Source organism: Peromyscus maniculatus, chromosome 3 (assembly GCF_049852395.1).
Source record: "Peromyscus maniculatus bairdii isolate BWxNUB_F1_BW_parent chromosome 3, HU_Pman_BW_mat_3.1, whole genome shotgun sequence".
NCBI lineage: Eukaryota > Metazoa > Chordata > Mammalia > Rodentia > Cricetidae > Peromyscus > Peromyscus maniculatus.
This window is the reverse complement of record NC_134854.1, coordinates 34,414,086-34,429,617: the sequence shown is the minus strand read 5'-3', so window position 1 is coordinate 34,429,617 and position 15,532 is coordinate 34,414,086. Positions and strand designations below refer to the sequence as shown.

Here is a 15,532-nt window from a genome sequence, read left to right as displayed (position 1 = left end):
GGGCCCATGGCCAGCTAGGTTTCTATATTATTCATTACAGCTAACACACAAAATTTTCCAATTAAGTCAGACAAAAGTGGAAGTTATGGCCTTTGACCCTTTATTTTTTTTTAAAGGTTTGGCATAATATAAAAGGGCTGTTTGATCCATTCTGGATTCTCACTTATGTTTTGATTGGCGCAGTGGTGCTTTTAATCTTTCTAAGTGTCTCCTATAGCACATACAGCAATAATGGGTGGCCACTAGGGTGACTCTATGGGTGTTAATGGCTCTTAGATATCCAACTCATAGCCCTCCACAGGAGGTTATGTATGCCTGACTTTCTGAAATTCAAAAGGCTACTGCCTGATCCTTTCCACCTGGGGTTACTCCCCAGAGATGGATGGTCTTCGAGGGCTAATAGTCAATAACAGGTAAGAGCTTGCTTGGCAAGCCAACCTAAGATGGTTACAGTCCAGTTGCAGCGCCCCAACAAGGACAGAGCAAAGAACTCCAAATCCCATTGAGTGTCCATGTAATAAAATAAAAGGCTAGATATGTAGTAGGACAGGCCCATAGGGTTGAGGAAATTGGCTGCAACCAATTACAAATAATGTACTTCCTTATGAGCCAACATAGAATCTGCCTAAGGGTCTAGCAATAGGCACTGTCAGAGATCCTGATCATGCCTAGCCAATGAGGGATGACCACATAATGTCTCCAGATTAGGACACAGCCTGGATGCTGGGAGGAGGGTATATGAGGCCTTCCCCATTATGGAATAAATGAGTCTGCTATTTGCCTTCACCTGACTCCTTGTGTCATTGACACTGTGCCTTCTCACCCCCTCCTGAGGGAGCTATTAGAACCAAGCAACAGTCATGGTGACACAGGCAAACTTTTGACTGTTGATGTACACCCTCAACCTTAAATTAGAAAAGACTAGATAGTAAATCTTTGGTTACTTGTAGCTAGTATATTTTTAAGCATGCTTTACATGTGCAAACAAAATGAGTAAACATGCAATAAAAGTTAAAATAGCACCAACAATAGTGGATGGCATTTGAATTTAACTTTTAAATACTATGAAATGTTAAGGAAACTTCTCTTTCTAAGCTAATTTTAAATATTATATTTGTTCTAAAATTTCTACTTTTCTAACACTTAAGAGTGGTGTACTACCATTGTTCCATAATTTTAGCATAAACTGATAACGATTCTTCCATCTCTTCTTATTATCTAAGGAATAAATGCTTTTTTTAATTAGCACAACCCCTCTTTTTACTTTCAAGAACTATGGTGTATTTTGTCATATTCTCCTTTCACTTGCTTGTTTGTTTTTGCTTTTGTGAGATAGGGACTCATGTATCCCAGGGTAGCCTCCAACTCACAATGTAGCTGAGCTCTCCTGGGATTGCTGATCTTGTTTCTACGTCCAAAGTGATAGAGCTGCAGATGAGTATGGACCAACGGAACCATCTTCAACTGTGATTTTAAGTCTATGATTAAAGAGGTAGATCCTATGCAAGAGTAGAATTTCAATATTCACTGCAGTCTTCTGTATATCATGATACATACATGATATCATAGTGGCTACCCTCTGTAAAGTTAAATAAACCTTCATTAATAACTCAGTGAGAATTATATTTCTATGCTGGTATTGTATTGATCTAATGGTATTAAAACTGGTGCACTGAGTAATTCCATCTTTTAAATAGAAACTCTTTCTGAATGGTCTCTCTGACCTTGAGTGGCTCTTGGGTAAAGACATAAAAAAGTGAAATTTAAAGATCACATTTGCTCAAGTAAGGAAACAGTGTCTTTTCTTATGCATCTTAGCCAGCAGCAGGAGGAAAGACTCATTGAAGGCAATAGCCAGTACTGTTGTCTAACAGAGCCCCCTTTCTTTTCTGGGTTACTCACATCCCAGTGCTTTTACTATATTTAATATGTATTCTTCTCATGTACTAATTACATTGTTAGAGTTTGTGACAGCCATTGAGAATTAGATGGTAGATAATTTAGATGATGAAGTAAAAGCCAAATAAACACACCCAATTCATGCTCCACACATCATTATGGGTAAGAGAATTATGGCCTTATGGCCATTCCTAAAAAAGAAAAAAAAGAAAAAAGAAAATGCAAGAGGCAAAGATTTTTGCACTTAGAGTCATAGAAGCAAAACTCCAGACTGGGCATCTGCTATGCCAAATATACTTGATGTGTGTTAATTTATTTTTGTTCATGAACTGAGTTTTAGGGGTACCTGCACCTCCAGATTCTCTTATTTTACAGACCTCATTTGCTTCTCTGTTGAAATACAGAAATTTGGAAGGACATTTACACTGATTTACTAACTGCACTCTGACCGAACTCATATAAGTGTTTGTCAAATGCATGTTATTAGTTTTTATCAATATAGACCATAAAAGAAAAAAGAAAAACGTTTATTCTGAACCAAATAAACGTTATTATGGCCACAAAAATAGGAATGAATTTCACTGCAAAAGATGAAACATAAACTCTGAGAATCATCAAACAAAAGAAAACCACAAAGCAATGTATTTACCACTTCCATTGGCTGAAACATCAACTAATGAGGCTATAGCAAAGCAGAGAAGTCTAGAGGTTTCAGATGTTCTGAGTTAGAGAGGTCTGTGATGCTGAGACATACATTCCAAGATTTATCTATCAGTCACCAGGTCAGATGTGAAAGTTAAGGTAAATGATTATTAAAGGCCCAAGATAGCCCATGATAATTATAGCTCTTGAATCCAGCATTCCATCTCTATAGTAATGGTGTTTCAGGTAACCAAGGTCAGGCAGTTTGCAGAATTTTTAATAGAAATGCAGTTTCTTTAGAGAACATCACTTCACACTTATATCATAGTTATGGAATGAAAATCATGACATCTGAGGAGCATCTTGAGAGAGATGCAGGGGAATGAAAAACTCATTGGAGTGAAGACAAAAGTGGCCAGGAGTTGACAGAATCATCCATTGGGTATAAAATAAGCTTAAATAACTAATCTTGACCAGAAACCAAATATTTTTAAAATGTGATGTGGAACTCAAGAATAAACTACAGTTCTCCTCCCAAGTAGTTAAAAAATATGCTTGCTTATTTTTAAATCTGAATATTTTTATTTGGGATTTTATGGCCAGGAACTGCACACTGGGATCTCCAGACTGAGACTACTTTCTTCATGGTTACATGTCTGTCAATTATCCTTTGCTCTTGAATCACCACTCACACTGTCTTCCTCAGGAACATATCAACTCAACCTCCTCTTACTATGTTTCAAAATATTCCAGAACTACTACAATATTGGTGATATTATTTTGTTACCCTATCATTTAAAACATTGTGATTACATTTCAGCATTCCTTAATCCTTACCTCTTCTACCTGTTTAAGCTCTAGTTACAACCTTTGAAGGCAATCTTTTTAAAAAAATATATATATAGATATTACTATATAAAATGGTCATTTTATGATTATTCAAATGCCTTAGGAAATCCAGGACTCATGATAAGTGAGCAAAGTGAGGTCAGATACTATCTGTGGTGACTTCAGAGCTGATACCTTGTTAAAAAACAAAATTCCCCATAAGTCATAATCTTGCAAGAATATGAAGTTAGCATTAGTATGTCTGCCAGAATATAATCTTAAGCAACAATATCTTCTAACCAGCTGGTTTTTGTGGAAAGAGACAGAATGATTTATTGCAAGGCATGGACTCCGTGAGGAGGTGGATGTGGTTAGCTAGGCACTAAGGGCTTCTGGAAGGGAAGGGCTGGCTGAGCTGCATGAGTTGACAGCTCTCACCTTCCCCAAAGGAAATTTCAGTTCTGCTCTTGAATCTTTCCCAGGCACCCCCAGATTACCTGACATCACTTTCACTATGGAAAGTCAACTGATGTTCAATGCTAATTAATTTTACCAAATAACTTCGCAGCAACATTCACAATTGATTGGTAAACTCTGTTCTTTGTAACAGTAAATGGATGGTCATGGTCGCCATACCAACTTTTCACGAAAACTGACATTCTTTACTTTAAAAATTGCCAAATGATCTATTAAATATTATTTCATTGTTAAACAACATAAGACATAAAGGACAGTCATAAAAAAAAGGTGACCAATGATCTTGATTTGTCCAGAACTAAAAAGTGTCCTAGAAGCACAAAAATTACAGAAGTTGTATTGGGAAAATCAATTTGTTCACCAAGTAATCCAAGGAAATATAAGTTTTCAGGTTTTAGAATGTGTCCTTAAATATAAAGCTAGTCTGACTCCTCAAAGGTGAACAACTGCTTGTGGAAATAAATGGTTTTGAGCAGAGATTATCAGTCTTACTCTTTGTTCCAGTATTTGAGGACAGGGGAACATAGAATTGCTGAGTCAGTAACCTTCCAACTGGGACAAAGTGATCAACATCAGCAGGAAGGAAACTGAGGCTTAGTTAAGTGAAAAACTCCTCTGTGAATACTCCCTGACAATTGGTGAAAATCATGCCTGATTCTAATAAATCTGGTTTTGTTTTGTTTTTGTTTTTAATCAGAGCATCATTCCACTGCAGTCTGTGTTGGAGAGATACATAGTTACCATTGGTGAGAAACTCACACTTGATTCTAATAATTATCTCTCCTTCAGTGAGTCACACTACTGAAGTACGTGTTATAGGGAGATAGAGAGTTGTCCTGTGTTAGAAAGTCATTCCATCCATCACTCAATAAAACTAAATTTAATATGAGACTAAAAAATGAAGACAGACATTTGTGAATGTAAAAACCTGGAGTGTAAGCAGAGATGGCAAGGAGTAGAATATAGTGAGACAGTTTATGACTTCTGTAATGTTTGACTGTATTAAATATGACATGGGTTTCTTCCTGGTTATAAAAACATCTTAAAATACGATTAGTAGTGTAGCCTCAAACTGAGCTTCCTAAGTTGTCCAGGAATCAAACAATATGCACACATACAGCAGTCACTAGTCATGTTAGCACATTAAATGTAAGCCTGTTTTCCACTTCATAAAAACTGAGACATACAGGACAGGCAGATTCTTCAGAAGATGATTGCATGTTTCTAGAAACAGATACATGACTGGCTCTGTGGTCATGGCAAAATAACTTGGAATTCCTTGGTGTAGCCTCTCTGACTTTAAAATAGTTTTATTAAATTTTAGTAAACCTAAACTGACAGTCGAGGCTTGGGGATTGGCATGACAGAAGTGCTGACGTTGGCCAAATCTTTCTTCTCTGGAGAATAGAAGTCTGAAGCTGGTTTCTATATGTTTTGTTCATCCTTATCTTCTCCTGTCTGGAGCCAGACTTCTGCGGAGCAACTAGTATTTCCATCAACTTACCAGTCTGTTGGTTGGCATTACTCTGCTGTTGGGTTCTGGGAAATATACTCTTCACTTACTCATTACAGAATTGTGCCTGTATTCCAGAAAACCTGTCATCTTCAAGACTAACTTTGAATATAAAATGCAAAGAAATACATAGCCTTACAACAGAGCCCCAAATGTGCTACTTCATAACTAAATATAATAATAAAAATCAAATTAATAGAACTATATTTAGATCTACCTGTCTTCTCAGTGATTTTGGAAAAAAAAAGATCTTAACGACATAATCGCAACACTGGCAGATGTGAGCCCACATGCAAAGTGTTTGAATACAAAAGAAGACTGCATTTGAAAGTGGCCCCACCCAGGCTTCTTATTCTTTTAATTCATAATAGATTTAATTGTGAATCGTATTTGACTGGTGATAATTTCATGGTTTTGTTTTTATTCATTCCAGATAATCACAACCCTCAAGAAGTTCAACATTATCCAGATATGGTTTCTGTGTAGTGTAATGACCTCATCCTTGCTTCATGTCAAGCCATTATTCAGTATCACACTAGACCCTCAAAGGGAAAAATCTGCCATGAATCCATCCATAAAACATGTTTTTTTAATTAGAGTTCTTCTCATTTGGTATTAGAATTAAGATATATAAGATGCTAGATTCAGTTTACTTTTAATAAGCTTGTCCAACTTTGAGAATCGTTGAAAGAATATTTTACTCTTATAATTAAGACCTGTTTAATGTTCTCACTTGTATGAATGATTCAATAATTGACACAAGTAATTGTCCAAATTGTACATCATCACAAGTTAAATAGTATGTATCAATTTCATAATTGTATTTTGTACTTAAAATAGTTGTCTAAAATTAAAGTGTTTAAACAACTATATTATTAATAACATTAGAATTTAGTCACATGTCATAATATATTTTAGTTAGTTAGGTATCAGTTATTCCTAAATTGTTATATTCCATTTTATAAAGCCCTCATACATACTAGATGACACAAATAGATATGAGATACTTTGCCTGATCTCACTGCATTTTCAGGAAGGAAGGTGCAGTCTTGGGGGGTGGTGATAGGGTCAAAATATGATGATGTTTTACTTCTAGAATCTACAGGGAGTTCCCGAGACGTTGAAAGAGAAAAGAATGAATGTTGTGCTCGAGAAAATGCTTCAGGAAGAAACAGAGAACTGAGTTGAAGATTGGGTCAGGTTTAAAGTACAAAGCACTTACGGGGGGGAACAGTGAGAAGTGAAGGTGTGAAACCAGTGTACTTCGGTGACAGAATGGTAGTTTGTTTTTTTTTTTTTTAAGATTTATTTATTTATTATGTATACAGCATGTATGACTGCAGGCCAGAAGAGGGCACCAGATCTCATTATAGAGATGAGCCATGGTGGTTGTGAGCCACCATGTGGTTGCTGGGAATTGAACTCAGGACCTCTGGAAGAGCAGTCAGTGCTCTTAACCTCTGAGCCATCTCTCCAGCCCCTAGAATGGTAGATTTTCTAATGAAGATTAGTTCTGAGAGACACATTTGGGAAGCTGGAATTACAGGCTTAGAAATATTTCAATCCAATTATACTTAATAGAGTGGATTCGTAGGGGCTGTGTTATCTGTGATGGAATGGGTAGGACAGAGCTGGAGGTGGGGCACGGCTAAGTGTGGTTATTGGCCTCACAGTGAGCTTAATGAAGGAAGAACGCACGGGCAAGATGAGCTGCAGGTTGATCCCGTAATTGTTTAGATTGCACTTTCACGAATAACCATCTATATAATCTGAGAAACCACTATCACTTCTAAAGTTCAAAAACACTTTACCTGGTCAAATACATTTTTCAAAGGGTGATTTAGACAAGTTATATTTAAATCTTATGCATATGTAAATTCAGCTTAAACAAGACTAGTAATGATTTAAGTATGATTCTTCAATGAAAATGATTGTTTTTCAAGGAAATGCAGATGAATCTGACACTAAAGCTATTCCAAAATGCATAGTTTAATTAAACTTTTCAAGTCACTAGCCATTTCAAGATAATAATGCTTACAGGGAAATTATATTGAGCTTGAGTTGTTGGAAGGAATTAAATGTCTAGCATAAGTCAGAGCCAATAACTTATCAAGTAGTACATACTTATCTTAGTTGGTTACTAATGCTTACTAAGTGTTCATTTTACTATTTTTTAATTGGAAGGAGGTTTTCTTTTAGAATCTCATAATAATGATTTGAATCTGATCAGACTATAAATATATTGCCTTTACAATAATGTCATGAAATAATTTTAGGATGTTATTTGACATAAGTATGGTTATGTAAAATGATACACTTCTTTCACTTATATCACTTTCCAGAGATAAGTATGAATTTTCAAAGAATAAATGGTGAATTAAGTAATTTAAAGAAGACAATCAGACAAATGAAAATGGAAAATCGCTAAATGTGTCTTATGTTGTAATTTCTTACTATTCATGCTTTGAAATTTTTCATTGTTCCTGGGCCACTAAATCTTGCCCCCTGTAGAATAGAAAACAAGCTTTTATATTTAATGCTGCATTAAACGTGAATAATCATCCTGAGGTTTTCCTTCCAAAAGAGATTTATATCTTTCAATTAGAGGCTTAGTGACTAACAGTTTTAAAATCATTATAATCATTGAATATATTTTACCTGTTCACACCTGGAAGTAAAAGTTTGTTTTTTCTAATTTTTAATAATTTTACTTAGAAAACTTTTGCTGCCCTGTGTGTAACACTGCATATTCTGTTGCAACATTAGATGCCAAGAATAATTTTGTTTGATTTTTTTATGATAAAATAAATATAAGCTATTTATAATGACTTTTTCTCCTAAAATAATTCTAATGTTAGGAGTATTATGTAGATATATAAATCAGATTTCAGACACTGTTTCTTTTTCTTTGATTCATTGTTTTCTAGTGTGGTTTGTAGCAAACACTGCCCCAAGGAAAGTGGCATCATATTGTTTAAGAGAATTTCATTTATCCTAACAAGATTAATTACTGTCCTAACAAAACATAATTTGAACAATTTACAAACACAATTAACTTTCTCTTAAAAATACCTGTTACACACGGACTATGGATGTGCATAGAAAATGAACAAATATGAGAAAGGCAAATGGCAAGGTGTTAACTATAGTTGTGATTTAAGAAGCTGAATTGTGTTTTAAATCTATTTTTGTATTTTAATGGTCAAAAAGTTATCTGTCAAGACACATGGGATCATGCAAAATGTGATTGCTAACATGGAACATCAGCTTCTTTAAAGACCTCTATTATCTTCTTAAAGTCATTTTTAAGGTCAATTTCTTCTGCTTCTTTTGCATTGGGATGTTTTGGTCTTGCTGTTGTAGAACTACTAGGTTCTGATGTTACCATATTGGTCTTTATGACATTGACTATATTTTTGCCCTGGCATCTACACATCTCTTTCTCTACTCCGTTCAAGTAGTGTCTGTGTCTGAGGGAGCCTCTCTTGGTCAAATTGATACTCTTGGTCCAATGGAAGCTCCTTGTCTAATTAGGGCTCTTGGTCCAATTGGTGGTGATGGACTGTCTCAGGGAGCAGCTCTTAGTCCAATAGGCTCTGGCAGGCTGTCTCAGGGGCAGTTCCAGTCTCAAGGGTGGGTGGGGTTTTGGAGAGGTGCCATTTTTGGGTTCCAGGATCTCTTGGGGGATGGTGGTAGCCCAACCTGTTTGTAGGAGACCTGCCTGCTGGCCTGAAACTGGGACCTCAATGGGTGGTGGTGTAGGGGTGCACCATTGAGCCCACGACCTAAAGCCTACAGGCTAGGATGTTTGGCTATGAGGACAAAACTCACCTCTTGGTCCACTTGGCACTGCCAGGCTCCATCTTAGGGAACAGTTGCAGTCTCCAATGGTGGGTCTAGAGCTCTGTTTTAGAATCTTTTTTTTTTTTTGCAGCCCCAAAGGGGCAGGAAGAAAAATATGGAACGCTTCACGAATTTGTGTGTCATCCTTGCACAGGGGCCATGCTAATCTTCTCTGTATTGTTCCAATTTTAGTATATGTGCTGCCGAAGCAAGCACTAGCTTTTTCAGATTTTGGGTTGAAATTCGTGCCCCACATTGGGCACCAAATATAGATGGAAGTTTCTCTGGTCCCACCTAGCCCTGTGGTCCTGCAGCTGCTCATAAAGTAATCACCCAGAGACTTAATATTAACTATAAACTGTATGGCCTATGACTCTGGCACATTATTAATTAGCTCTTATAACTTAATTCAATCCATTTCTATTATTCTTTGTCTTGCCACATGGTTTTGTGGCTTACTGGTACTTTCACATCTTGCTCTTCCTGGTGGCTGTTTGTAGTATTTTCCCTCACCCTTTTCTTCCTCTCTCTTCAGTTTGAATGTACCACCTAAGCTTATTCTGCCTTGGCATTGGCAAAACAGCTTTTTTTATCAGCCAATCATGGCAGCACATATTCACAGCATACAGAAAGATATCCCACAGCATTGAAGTCTCCCACTTCAATGCTCCCTCAGTGTGTGAGGGTCAAAATCAGATTTAAGTTGTATTAGTGTTTCATTTATGAACTTAGGTGACCTCATTTTTGTTGAATAAATTCGGGAAGTCACGCTATACTTGCAGCTGTGAAGTGGGTATCCTAGATACCTACATCTGTGAGGATAAAGGTATCCTGACTTGTCAGGAAGTCATGCTATACCTGAAGCTGGGGTCCAGTGGGGGATGGTCTCCCTGCAGGATGTGGCTATCCTGCTGCTCTCTGAGAGCTAGCCATTACAGCAGAGCTCTGCTCCACCTTTATCTATTTCTTCCCTGGTCCAAGACGTTACTTCTGCTTTACTCTGCTAAGGGGAAACCCCTGCAGAAATGTAGCAATCTGCTCCAGCTCTGTCAACAAGTTGCTACTTCTGCTTCTGCTACCCTTAAGAGAGTTTCGCAGCAGAGGTGTCTGTTGCTTCTGCTCTGCTCCCATAAGGGAGTTTCCCAGCAGGGATTCTTCTCCCCACTCTTGAAAGATCTTCACCCAAAATTCTCTCAAGAAAGAAACTTATTTGGGAAGAAGGATTTTAGGAGAGTGGCTGCTCTACCAGGGTGGAGGAGGACAGCCCCAAATGAACAGACAGAGGGGCCTATTATAGGGCTTCTTGGGGGCAGAGTTTTCCATGGAGATTTTCAGGGAGGGAATTGGTCAGATTTTGATTCCCTTATGCTTGGACAGGCTCAGATTGACTAGATTTTGTGCTCAGGGATTGGTTGATTTCATGTTCAGTTGGTGCCATGGCAGATTTGGCTCTGGTTTCAGGGCCAAAGTATGTTTCTCTCACTGGCCCTTTTTAGCCGTTTGGCTCTAGTTTCAGGAACAGGGTGTGTTTCTTTCATTGGCTCTGGCTTCAGAGTCAGGGTATGTTTCTTTGATTCTGTTTCAGGGCCAAAGTGTTTCTTTCACTGGCTCTGGTTTCAGAGTCAGGGTGGGTTTCAATGACTGACCCTTTTACCCTGCAGGCTTGCTGCATTTCTGTTTTCATAAAAAATCCACATAAAAGTTTATCAAAAGCATGATTTCACCAGCAGCAGTTTCACGAATCATGCCGACCAGGCATCCACTATTCTCTCAGCTACCTGACTACAGGGCTGTGAGCACTGGCTTTGCATGACCATCAGAGTGAATCCAAATGTCCCAGTAAATTTATTTAGACTGTTACAGTGGATTTGATATGGCTACATTATTAAGTATTCTTATCTGTCCTGTTAATATGATTCAAGTAGTCGTGTCCAGGTTTAATTACCTATGGATAAGTTCATATACCTCTAATTAAAAAAAATCTTCTCAATTACAGGTGATCTAATTAGAAATACAAAAAGAAAAGAAAATCTCCCTTGAAGAAAGCTTCTGCTTTTCAGGACCTTTGTGTCATTTGTTTTACTTGGCTTGCTCTTCAGGGGCAACAGTCATGCCTTGCAGCCTAAGCTATGCTCATATTTGCCATCTTACCTCCAGAGTGCTGAGGTCAGAGGCTTCCAGCTCCATGCTCATTGCTAATCGTGTTCCATGTTCCTCTTTTCTTAATGAACTTTTCTCATGGATAAATTCTGCTTCTACACTTTAATTCTTATTGTCAGCTGTCACACTGAACATGGATTTCCCAACACTTGTATTTGTGAGGGGAAACAAATCAAACACTTCCCTTCAAATGGGTGACTCCTACAAAAACTAACAAATTATATAAAAGTTTACTCAAAGTAATTCAGTCTCAGTCACATTTAATCAAGTGGCTATCTAAATAAGTGGCCATAGAGGACATAAAATAAAAAAAAACAAATAAAAAATCCCTGTCCTCACATTGCTTACAATATCAAAATATCATTCTGTGCCTACTATAAACAATAAGCAACTTAACAAAAATGTCAATATAACAGAAAAATAATTTATCATAACAGCTATCATTGATTTATTAATTTTAATTATTTGCCTTCACTATACAAGACTTGCAGTATGTTGTTATACTATTAATTATAACTAATGTTTCAATTCCTATAGAAAATAAAAGATAACATCTTTCTGCAAAGTTAAACATCTTACATATTGAGATGTTTTTGAAAATTCAAGATTAGATTACCAGTCTGGACTAGTTTAAAGGGGGTAAGATCTTTGCAAGAGGATATATAGTACAGTAAGAATAGAAACTGTAGAACAATTTTGAATATAGAAATTTTGACATCTGTAACCTAAGAGGCAACTTTAAATTGAATACTGTTTACTGTGACTAATTTGATTTTTATTGCAGTTTGCTTGTCCCAAGATATAGAAATCACAATACTTTGAAGTGTGTATCTCTTAGTATGAATCAATATGATATTTTATTTTATTATAAACCATGAATTTACAAGTCTCAGAACCATCCAGTAGACAAAACCACATCTTCCTTTTAAGTAGTAGTGTGCCCATGGTAACTACAGTGCAAATAGAGAAAATAAAACCTTATGCCTGTATTCAGAACCTTCAGGATACACTTGGCTGTAAGTAAGGAAAGGATACTGGAGCTCATAAAAAGTAAAAATGAAATGTGTCATAATGTACTACATCTCATCTGAAATACAGAGCCAACCTTCAACTCTGCACTTAAGTAGGGTTTTTCTAAAACTGCATTCTAAAGGCACTATTAGATGGATGATGCCAAAAGTCTATTCTCAATTAATTGACTCCTCATGATTTCTTTTTATTATTATGAAACATTCTTCAAAATAAGAAGGAGCAATGGGTCCTGAATAACAGTGAGACCAGAGTAGAACACGAGTCAGTGAGTCAGATGCTTTATTACAGAGATTAATTTTGTTTTCTTGGTGCTTTGTAGTCAAGTGGAAAACTCTCTTCTTGAGAGCTTTTCACTGGTCAGCACAAAATTTAATCAGTAACAGAAAAAAAATTCAGGGTTTAACATTTTGCCTGCTTGATACTTTTTAAATGAATTCATTATTCCTATTGTTCACTTTCTTCCATTATTAAAGTCTAAACCCCAAACTGTGTATGAACACACACACACACACACACAGATACACACATGCACACACAGACATATACATACACACACATACATGCACATACACACATACGCACACATACACACAGATTTACACACATCATACACATACACACTTATACACACAGACACACACATGCACACACAGACACATAAATAGACACAGACACAGAGAAAGACAAACACACAGACAAAAATATCTTAAACCTCCTTTCCTTCAAATAAGATTGGACACCATTGAGAAATTGAAGTTCAATTATTTTAATTAACCATAATGTGCTCTTTTAGATTTTTTTTGGAAAAATTTGAAGTAAATATCATAAAAGACAAATGAGGGCAATATAGAGAAATATGGGATAGGCATTTTTGAAATGATAAAGAATCATTTTTGAAAATGCTCTTAATGCAAAATTATCTGAACAACCAAATAGTCTATAAAGGAAACCAGTCAACTACACTTATTTGAGTTCAATATTAGAATAGTATTCAAAATTGCATATAAAAACGGCACATTTACAAGTCTGAAAGCCATTTCAAGAATGCATTTTGTACTTCTATTGTAGGATTTAAAGTACAGGACTATAAATATAAAGCTGTCATTTGTGTAAATTATTTTCAAACTACAGCTTGGGATAACACACCACAGCTGCTTCTTGTGGTATTTGTGTGTGTGTCTTTCTATGACTGCATGTTTATAGTGTGCATTTGAGTTGTTAAGTGAGAGAAAATAATTTAATAATCTTCATCACAACCTAGAAATAACACAAATGTTTAGGAAAGCCCTGGACCAGGGTTTGAAAGTATCCTTCAGATTTGTGGTATTGTAAGTTTGAGCATCACTTAATCTCTCTGTGTTCTCCATTTTTATATGCAGAAATTGAGTAGGATTAACTTACATTTGAGATTGTTTTCATCCAAATCCCGACAATTGTCATTGACTCTAACGGTTTTTTTTTCCTTTAATGTTTTAAAAATAATTTCTGAATGGAAACCCCCCACTATCAAAAAGAAACATGCAAAAAAAAAAAAAAAAACACCCCAAGAACTTAGAGTAGAAAATAAGCCAAAGACAACAAGATAAAAGAAATGAGCAAATCATGCTTCTTCGTATCCCCCTTCCCAGGTGATTTTAAAGAACATCAAATATATGTTCCAGTAAAAGTGTGTTATCATCATCAAGAATGCCACGTTTATTCTAAAATAAAATTATTAAAATCATCTTTTCGATGGTATCAATTACTTTTCCTTGTTTCTGTGAGCACAGCTTAGAGAAGGATTGGTTTGCTGTGGCAGACAGCTTGAGCTTACGGAGTCTTGGAGAAAGCATGGTGATAGGCTGCTGGTAGATCACACGTTCAGGAAGTGGAAAGCTCCCTTGTCCTCAGGCCAGCCCCACACAGACTAGCTCCTTCTACTGAGGCTTTGTCCCATAGTTTCCAAAATCCTCCCAAACATGGCCACTAGTTGGGGATCAAGTGCTCAAGCACATGACCAGATAAGGAATATTTTACATTCAAACACAGTAACTATTTAAGATCAGTTCTGAGTGGGAATCAATCATGAAAAAATACCTTGCCGCTGCCAAGATGGCACAGAGGGACAAAGCTTGCTTCTGGGCTGGAGTTTGAGCTCCAGAACCTATGCAGTGGGGAGAACCGACTTCTGACCTCCATTCACATGTTGTGAAAAGTTGCGGCACATGCATACCTACACAGCACACACACACACACACACACACACACACACACACACACACACACACACACAGGTAAATAAATGAATAAATAAGTTAAAATATTTCAAAACAGAAATGGATGCAGTTGATCTTGCCCCAGACTTCCCTTCTGGACAAGAGGTGAGTGCCTGGGCTCAGCCTAGACCCCATCCCCAGGCACCAGCCACTCTGGGGAAGACCTGCCCAACTTGGTCCCAGATTCTGCCAGAAGGCAGGTTCCCTTCTAGCCCTACCGGGAAGGATCCCCTTCTCCAAGACCCCCAGCGGACCCTGCAATCTCCAAGCCCTTCCCTCACGCCCATCCACCTGAATCCCCAACCACTTCCTGAGACTTAGAGACCCGCCCCCAGAGCCATTCTGCCCCAGACTTCCCATCTGGACAAGAGCTCCCATCTTGCCCCAGACTTCCCATCTGGACAAGAGAGCTCCCATCTGGACAAGAGAGAGAGACTTCCTGAATCTGTCAGCTCTGTCTGGACCAAGTATGCTGATAAGACCAAGAATGAACCACAAGGAGATGGGCAGACATCAAGGCAGAAGTACATACAACAAAATGAAGAACAATACAGCATCACCAGAATCTAACCCTCCTCCAACATCTAGACCTGAACATCAAAAAATGGAAGAAACAGAAGAAAATAGCCTTATGAATAACATCATGAAGAAGGTAGAGGCTTATATAGAGGAAAAGACATACAAAAAAAATGGGAAGAACACTATAAAAAACTAGAGGAAAGGACAAATAAAGTAGAAGAAAACAATAAAGCCCTGGAAGAAAACAATAAAGCCCTGAAAGAAAATCATGAGAAAACAATGAAACAGATGAAGGAAACAGTCTAAAACCTGAAAAGGGAAATAGAAAAAATGAAGAAGACACAAACAGAGGGAATACTGGAAA

At 37.1% G+C, this 15,532-nt stretch overlaps 1 non-coding gene across 1 annotated transcript; it reads right to left on the bottom strand.

The window, feature by feature from the left end:
* Positions 1-9,311: 9,311 nt before the first annotated feature.
* On the bottom strand, positions 9,312-9,418 carry LOC121828468 (U6 spliceosomal RNA). Its single transcript, XR_006070929.2, has one exon. It is a non-coding gene; the product is annotated as a U6 spliceosomal RNA (small nuclear RNA).
* Positions 9,419-15,532: the final 6,114 nt, after the last annotated feature.